This window comes from Physeter macrocephalus, chromosome 20 (genome assembly GCF_002837175.3).
Source record: "Physeter macrocephalus isolate SW-GA chromosome 20, ASM283717v5, whole genome shotgun sequence".
Taxonomy (NCBI): Eukaryota; Metazoa; Chordata; class Mammalia; order Artiodactyla; family Physeteridae; genus Physeter; species Physeter macrocephalus.
Window position 1 is genome coordinate 97,082,812 of NC_041233.1, and position 9,108 is coordinate 97,091,919.

Here is a 9,108-nt window from a genome sequence, read left to right on the forward strand (position 1 = left end):
TACGTGCTTCGCTTGCATCCTTCTGGTGGCGTGGGACTCACTGCCTCTTGAATGACTCTACTCCTCATATTGACTTGAGAACTCTGCTCTTCCATATCTTCTGTCCATAGGTCTTCCCAGCCCTCCAAACAAGGCCAACCCTCTTCCACATGAATGCTTCCCGAGGGCTGGAAGAGAGCTTCTTGGGTCTCTGATAGGTTTTCCTGCTTCAGGCCAGATATTCCTAGGCTTTTCAAGCTTTTCCCAAATTCCATGGTCTTTAGAAACCACACACCCTAGTTATCCTCCTTGAAATGAGCTCTCGTTTATCCGTCTCCCCTGCAGTGCGGTGCCCAGAACTGTATGTAATTACAGAGAGATGGCCTAGTGCGTATAGGCCAGGCACCCTCCCCCGCCTTGCTCTGAACACTGTGTTTGTATCACGTACATGAGCGTAGAGCTGGCTCTTCTTGCAGACACATTATGTTGCAGACACACACTGAGCCTCGGGATTAGGAAATCCCCTCTCTCCTCACCAGGAACAAAAGTGAATGATGGATCTTTTCTTCATGGTACTCTGGACTTCAGAGGGAAAAATATGCTATAAATTTAGAGCACCAGCTATTTGCAACTTTCTGTTGGTTTCTGATCCTTATCGAGGAGGACGCAGACTGATTTATGTCGGCAGCCAGAGGGTACATACTCTTTTGCATTCTTCTCTTTTCTCTTGCGATTCTCTTATGTGTGCATTTCGATCTATCAACAGAATCTGTAAACTCGATTCCCTTTAAGAGCAACATAACATTCCATTGTCTTAACGTACCATAGTTCGCATAACCTTTTCTCAATTTGGGGCATTGGGTCACACCCCATTTTTCCACTGCTGTGAATGGTGTTACGGTAAACCTCTCTGTGCTATTTGCTTTCTTTTCTCTTTTGCATATTACCCTGAGGTATGTTCCACAGTGGGACGATTGGGTCAGAGTGTATGAACACTTTTATAGCTCTCTTTATATATTGCCAGGCTGATCTCCAGGGGGGATGGATATTTTTCAAAAGTGCCAAATAAGACAATGGGGCCTGCAGAGATTGTAGCTTAACTGGAAAGGTCGGTCCTGCATGTTGCCTCAAGTCCCCTTTCCAGCACCGGTGATCGAAACGTGAGGGAGGGGACTCTAGGAAGAACAGCATCCTTTGTACCCAGAAGTGTTTACCCAGAAGTGCATTTGCTTCTTTTCTCTGAGGGGATTTGTGTCTTCTGAGAGGAGGCTGCACAGCCTGACCTCGGCTCTAATGCCGGTTTTACCACCCCTCACTGTGTGCTCTTAGACAAGTCCCCTAACCTCTCTGAGCCTGATTCCTTCCTCCTCTGTGCAGACGTTAAATGATAGTCCTTACTCAGAGGGCTTTGAGAAGGTCTGGGCTCTTGTTATTACCTATGACTCGCTTGGTGTGAAGGCTCTATGTGTTTCCTCCTTCTTTGTACTGCTAGGGGCCAGCTCTGTGCTTGTCCGGTGGTTGAGGGCAGTAAATGTCTATTGTGGAATGCATGGAATGTCTTCACCCATGATCTCGCTTCTAGGTGTTTAGAAACTGGAAAAACATAATGGGAAATTTTATGAGGTATGAAGTCTTTAACATGTAAAGAAAGGCCCGCACTTGAATGTTTGTAGGATGTGCCGGGTTTGGGGCCTGTGATTTGGTTTTCTCACCAATTCTAATATGTTGCTGCAGGAAGAGCGTCTCCAGTTTTTCAAGACCTCCAGAGGTATAAGAGTTTGTAGATGAGACGGGCTGAAAGCTTAGGGAGAGAGGTCAGAGACAGCTCTTCGTTTTCGAGAAACGTACTCACAGGGAAGGGCCTGGGTCTCTGGGTCTCCGGGGCTGTTTGCAGCACCCCCCGAGTCTCTGAGAGGGGTAGGAAGGATCATAACCTGCCTTGCATCTCTTCAGTCTTCTTCCTGTTCCTGCTGAGAAGCGAAAAGATGCTTCTGCAGGTAGCCCGCCTCCACTGGGTAGACATTTCTTCCATTCTCCGACGGTCTAGGTTAACGGTGACCACAAATGCTTGCTACCTCTCCCACTGAGAGGCGGCATCTTGTGCCTCTAACCTTGGAGCTGGCCTGCCCTTAGTGACTCGCTCGACCAGTAGAATGCTACACAAGTGACGTTCTAGAACTCCTGGGGTAAAGACATAAGAAGTTTTACAGGTCTCTTGGAACACTTTCTCGGGGAGCCCCGAGCCACCCTGTAAGAGGTTGACTGCCCGGAGACTTCCATGCCAGGAGGTCTCATGAACATGCCCCGGTCAGCAGTTCCAGCCAAGCCCACCAGGCTCTGGGCATGTGAGCGGGGGAGTGAAGCCATGGACCCTCCAGATGAGGCCTCCGCCAGCTGACTCCTGAGTGGATGCCACGTGAAGCAGAAAAATTGTCCAGTTGACCTTTCCCGAATTCCTGACCCACAGAGTCATGAGACAGACTGTTCTTTTAACCTGCTAAGTCCTGGGGAAATTCATTATGCAGCAACGGGTAAGAGAACACCGGGGCTACCTGGGCTGAGCTGAGCCTCAGCTCTGCTCCATTCCCTTCCCCCAGCTGCACGCAGCAGGAACAGCACTGGGATCTGGGATCTCGCTTCTCCCTCTTTAGACTAAAAATCAGAGGCCGTGCAGAAGTCACTGACGTCAGCCTTTCTATTTGACAGGATTCCCCCAGTGTATTTTTGGCCTCGAGTCTATTATTTATGATCCCTGGTTGAATTTTACAGTCAGATAGGACAGGAAGAGTAGGCAGTGTTCCAGAATCCCAGCTAAATGGACTTTTCTGTTGTATTTAAAGAGGAAATGACAAGGCAAAAATCTCTAGAGCGTTTCCTGTTATACTAGTCCCCCCTGCTATGTGTGGGGTGACTCGGTTCTCTGGCAGCCCTGTTCTCAGGGTCTCAAATCCTAAATAAGGACCTGTTTAGAGCACCCAGATATTCAAGGAAGTCAGAACACATTCTTTTTTCTTTTTAACTTTTTAATTTTTAATTTTTTTGGCCTCATCACGAGGCACACGGGGTCTTAGGTCCCCAACAAGGGATCGAAGCCCTGCCCCCTGCAGTGGAAGAGCAGAGTTCTAACCACTGAACCACCAGGGACGTCCCCAATATACCTTCTTGACTCTGCTCATCCCTCTTCTGGTAACCCAGGAGAGTTTATTTACATTTATTTTATTTGAATTTATTTAAACACTTCAGAAGGTTAAAAATGCACCTTCCCTTGCTGATGTTTCCACATATCCCATGGTGACGATTAGCAGGACCCAGACACGCAGGAGAATCCAAAATAATGAAACAATTGCCATTTCAGTTTTCAGGCTTCTCTGCTATGACACGTCAATTATTAACTAAGGATTAATCATTAAGGGCATTCATGAAATTGGCCCAACTGTCTCATTGGGCCGCATTGCTCCTTACGCAATGGAGCTGGTTAACTTCTGGCCTTCCATCCCTTTCCTAGCAACGCTGCTACTCGGTGCTGTGTATTTTTTTTTTTTTTTTGCGGTACGCGGACCTCTCACCGCCGCGGCCACCCTCGTTGCGGAGCACAGGCTCCGGACGCGCAGGCTCAGCGGCCATGGCTCACGGGCCCAGCCGCTCCGCGGCATGCGGGATCCCCCCGGACCGGGGCACGAACCCGCGCCCCCTGCATCGGCAGGCGGACCCCCAACCACTGCGCCACCAGGGAAGCCCATGGGCTGTGTATTTTGAAGGGAGCCAACTCTTTTATTTCCATCTACTTCCGTGGCTGTACTAGTGACTGCTAGAGGCATCCAAACCAGCACTTCCTCTAACCTTCAACCCTTCTAAGCACATTCTCAGAGGTCAGTATTTCTATAGTGATTCATTTTTTCTTCATTCAATTACTTTTTGCCATCCATCCATTTATTTACTTATTCAGTAAGAATTGATTTAATGCTTGAAATGTGCCAGATACTGTGCTAGCCATCTGGGATGGAAGAGGAAGAACACATGGCTCTCCTATACAGGGGCTCACTGTGCTTAATAGATGCTCAATAAACAGGTGCTGAATAAGTAACCCCTCTTCGAGAGCCCATGCTGGGAATTCTTGTTGGGGAAACTGAAGCTCGGAGTAAGTAATGAGCGCAAAGCTGGACAATAACAAGGCAGGAAGGAACAAAGGCACGTCTGACTCTGCATGCTGACCACGTCACTGTACTCCTTTCCTCTCCTGCTCTGCTCTTCCTGGCCCTTCCACCGCAGTTAGTCATACATTGATTCAAAGTCTGAGACTTCGATCCCCTGGATTCTACCACACTGTCTCCTGGCTTCAAGGCAATGGTTATGAGAGGATTCTACTGCCACATATAGAGCATTCTCTACTCATCTGTTATGGGAAAGCAACAACTGTATTTCAGTGAAAACAAAAGATGGCTCAGCAGAAATTTTAGCCCAGGAAGGATGCAAAAGGCCCTCTCAGAGGGCAAGATAAAGCCAACCCTTATCTTTGGAGCTAGTGAGTTGGTTGGCACTGAAAGCTTGCTCAGAGTTACTGTCACGTGAGGCGGCTGGAAGTCCTGAAGCCCAGGGCATGACTGTACTGAGCGTAGACCTTGGAGACCTTGAAACTGAGAACAGTCTGAAACTCAGCTGATTCAATAGCATTAAGGGCATTGCTGTTAACTCTACACCTCACCCAATCTATTTTAACATCACTCAATCCTTTCTTTAGAGCCTTTTCTCCTCCTTCCTCTGATCATAGACATGGCCAATCAAGGCCAAGGTTTCAGAAGACAGGTGAATAGAATGGGGCAGTAACCGAAGCAATTCCCAGAGGCAGTTACTAAAGAGGGTTCACATGTCAAACATCTGTCATGGCTCACTTTCAAACTGTGGTGTGGCTGCCCAGAAGGCAGGAAGTACTATACAACTCCAAGGTGGCAGATGAGAGAGTTGCCTGAGTTTCAGAATAGAGACTGGAGACCCCATCTAGCAGACCTGCTGGACACTCAGCCTTGGTGAGTGGTGTTGACCCTGCTGTCTACTCTACGTGGGCTCTGAACCTTGCCCTGCCCTTTGCCCACATCTTTGGCTTCCCTCTCAAGAAGCACCCAGCTGCTTTCTACTTTGGATTCCTGGTCTTAACTCTGTACTAACAGGCAGGTATTAGAATGGAAGGAGCTTCACTGGTCCAGTCTATGCTGATGCTGACCTGCTCTCTCACCCAATAACTGAAACTTTTGCCCCTTCTTCTGCCATCTCTCTTGCTGATGATGGCTACCCATTGTCAAGGGCTCCCTCTCAACCTGTTCTCCATCTGATGTCTTGTACCCCATCCTACAACTCCCCAGGGCACATGAATAACATCTTGCTGTGGCAATATGGTGAATCATCACAGATTGGTCTGAACCAGGTTGATTAAGAAATATTAGACTTACGGAGTAAAAAGAGCTTGTGCCTAGGAACAACATCATGTTTTTAATGAGAAAAAAATAGGACATAAAATTGTACCACGTAGACTTAAGTTATTATGCTTAGTAACTTAGACTTAAGAAGTTACTTAGAAGAAATACCAATCTTTAATGCATATGTGCCTAACAACAGAGCACCAAAATACGTGAAACAAAACTGATAGAACGTAAGGAGAAATTGTAAGGAGATGAATCCACTATCGTAGCTGGAGGATTAAACAACCCTCTATCAGAAATGGACAAATCCATGAAGCAAAAAAATCAGTAAAGACATAGTTGAACTCAATAGCACCCTCAATCAACTGGATATAATAGACATCTATAGACTACTTCATCCAAGTACAATGGAATATGCTTTCTTCTCAAGCTCACATGGAACCTTTACCAAAATAGACCACCTTCTGGGCCATAAAACACACTTTAACAGCTGTAAAAGAAGAGAAATCATACAATGTCTGCTTTCAGACCACACTGGAATTAAACTAGAAATAAGAACAAAAAGAGAGCTGGAAGATCCCAAATACTTGAACATTAAGTACACATTTAAACAACACATGGTTCAAAGAAGAAATCTGGGCCCCGGAGCCCGAGGGGAGGGCGGCCTCACTGAGGCTGCCGGCTCTGGAGGGGCCCCAGCAGCCGAAGCCGCCACGGTCCTGGGGACCGCGGGCCGGTTGTTTCAACAAGTAACTTAAAGACAAAATGGAAAAACAAGGAGGTTTGTGCCTGAGATCATGCTGATGCGAAACCAGGGATGGTCACCTTGTCCCAGATAACTCATCCTGGGGTAAGCCAGCTGCCATGTCATGAGGACACTCAAGTAGCCCTAAGGAGAGATCCATGTGGCAAGGAACTGAGGCCACCTACCTACAGCCACATACTTCTAAATATTTTCAAAACATTTGTATGAATTTTTCATCCTCAGCAGCAGTGAATGAGATTCAAGGATTATACACATTCTTGTCAAACTTGATAATACCTGTCATTTTCATTTGAACTTTGTGGTTGTATTGGTGATGATGGGGTGCCGTGCGAGATACGACATCATTAAACAGAATAGGTCAGGAGCCTTGGTCTCAATATCCCTGTTTAAAAAGTGTTATCACATGTCTTCCAGAAAGAATTGCTGATGGTACTGGAAAAAATTGAGTTATCCTTAACAATTAAGGGTTTTTCAGCAACATGGATGGACTTAGAGATTGTTATGCTGAGTGAAGCAAGTCAGACACAGAAAGACAGATATCATGTGATATTGCTTATATGTGGAATCTAAAAAAAAAACAGTAGAAAAGAACTTATTTACAAAACAGAAATAGTCATGGATATAGAAAACAAACTTATGGTTACCAGGGGATAAGTCGGGGAGGGATAATTTGGGAGAATGGGACTGACATATACACACTACTATATATAAAATAGATAAGTATTGGTATGGACCTGCTGTATAGCACAGGGAACTCTACTCAATGCTCTGTACTAGCCTATATGGGAAAAGAATCTTAAAAAAAAACAAGGGTTTGAGAATTATATAATAAATATATATGTGCAAAACTTTTAACATGAAAGGAAAAATAAATTAACCCTGTGGTCCCTGTTATGGTATAAACATTTTGTACCTCTAATTTTCAAATTTTGAAACTCAGCTCCCTTGTTGATGGTATTAGGAGGTGGGGCTTTAGGGAGGTGATTAGGTCATGAGGCCAGAGACCTCAAATATGGGATTAGTGACCTAATAAATGTAGCACACAAAAGATCTTATGCCCATTACATCATTTAATTACAGAACCAGAAGACCCACATTATGAACGAGAAATTTGGCCCTCACCAGATACTAAGTCAGCTGGCAACTTGTTTGTTTATTTTTTTAATAAATAAATTAATTTTTTTTTTAAAAAGAGGAAATCTGAAGACCAATTTTAAAATACTTTGAACTAAATGAAAATACAACTTAAACTATGTAGGATGCAGAAAAAGCAGTGTTTAGAGGGAAAGGTTTAGCATTAAATGAATATATTAGAAAAGAAGAAAAATGTAAAATCAATAATGTAAGCCTTAGGAAACTAGTGAAAGGAGAGCAAATTAAATCCAAAGCAAGCAGAAGAAAATAAATAAAAATTAGAGCAGAAATCAATGATATTGAAAACAAGAAATCAACAGAGAAAACTGACAAGACCAAAAGCTTGTTCTTTGAAAAGATCAGTAAATTGATAAGCCACTAACCAGGCTAACTAAGAAAACAAGAGAGAAGACACAAATGACTAACATCAGAAATGAAAAAAAAAGGATGCCATGTACATAAAATGGCTAACAATGGAATATTATGAACAACTCTATGCCCACAAATTTGATAATCTAGATGAAATAGATCTACTCCTTGAAAGACACAATCTGCCAAAACTCACAGTAGAAGAAATAGACAATTTGAATAGACCTATATATAATTTTAAAAATGAGTCAACAATTAATAACTGTCCAAATCAGAAAGCACTAGGCCCATATGGATTCACTGGGGCAATTCTACCAAACATTTAAGAAAGAATGTATACTCATTCTCTACCATCTCTTCTAGATGATAGAAGCAAAGGCAATACTTCCTAACTTATACTATGAGCCCAGCATTGCTCTAATACCCAAACCAGACAAAGACATTACAAGAAAAAAAAACTACAGACCACGATCTCTCATGAACATAGATGGAAAAAATCCTCAGCAAAATATTAGCTAGTCAAATCCAGCAATGTATAGTAAGAATTATACACCATAACCAAGGGGGATTTATTCCACCTATGCAAGGCTCATTCAATTAATGTAATCCATCACATCAACGGGCTAAAGGAGAAAAATTACATGATCATATCGATAGATGCAGAAAAAGTATTTGACAAAATCCAACACCCATGCGTGGTAAAAACTTTCAGCAAGCTAGGAATAGAGCAGGAACTTCCTCAATTTGATAAAGAACATCTACAGGAAAAACTATGGCTAATACAACAAATGGTGAGAAACTACATTCTTTCCTGCTAAGATCAGAAACAAGGCAAGGATATTTTCTCCCACCATTCCTTTTAAACACTGTATTGCAAGTCCTAGCTAACGCAACAAGACAAGAAAGGGATATAAAAGGGATACAGGTTGGAGTGCTCGCTTCAGCAGCACGTATGCTAAAATTGGAACGATACAGAGAAGATTAGCATGGCCCCTGCGCAAGGATGGGCACACAAATTCGTGAAGTGTTCCATATTTAAAAAAAAAAAAAAGGTATACAGGTTGGGAAGAAATAAATAAAACTGTCTTTGTTTGAAGATGACATGACTGTCTATGTAGAAAATCTGAAAGAATCGACCAAAAAAACCCTGGAACTAAAGTTGGATGATTATAGCAAGGTTGCAGAATACAAGGTTAAAATACAAAAGTCAATCACTTTCTTATATATCAGTAATTTGAAATAAAAAACAATACCATTTAAATTAACATCCCCAATAATGACATATTTAGCTATAAATCTCAAATAACATGAACGAGACCTATGTGAGGAAAACTACAAAACTCTGATGAAAGAAATAAAAGAACTGAATAAATGAAGAGCTATTCCATATTCACAGATAGGAAGACTCAACATTGTCAAGACGTCAGTTCTTTCCAACTTGATCTA

The 9,108-nt window shown here is 43.2% G+C and overlaps 1 non-coding gene across 1 annotated transcript; it reads left to right on the forward strand.

Moving 5' to 3' along the window:
• Positions 1-8,593: 8,593 nt before the first annotated feature.
• LOC112066951 (U6 spliceosomal RNA) lies at positions 8,594-8,701 on the forward strand. Its single transcript, XR_002892988.1, has one exon. It is a non-coding gene; the product is annotated as a U6 spliceosomal RNA (small nuclear RNA).
• The last annotated feature ends 407 nt before the right edge of the window (positions 8,702-9,108 follow it).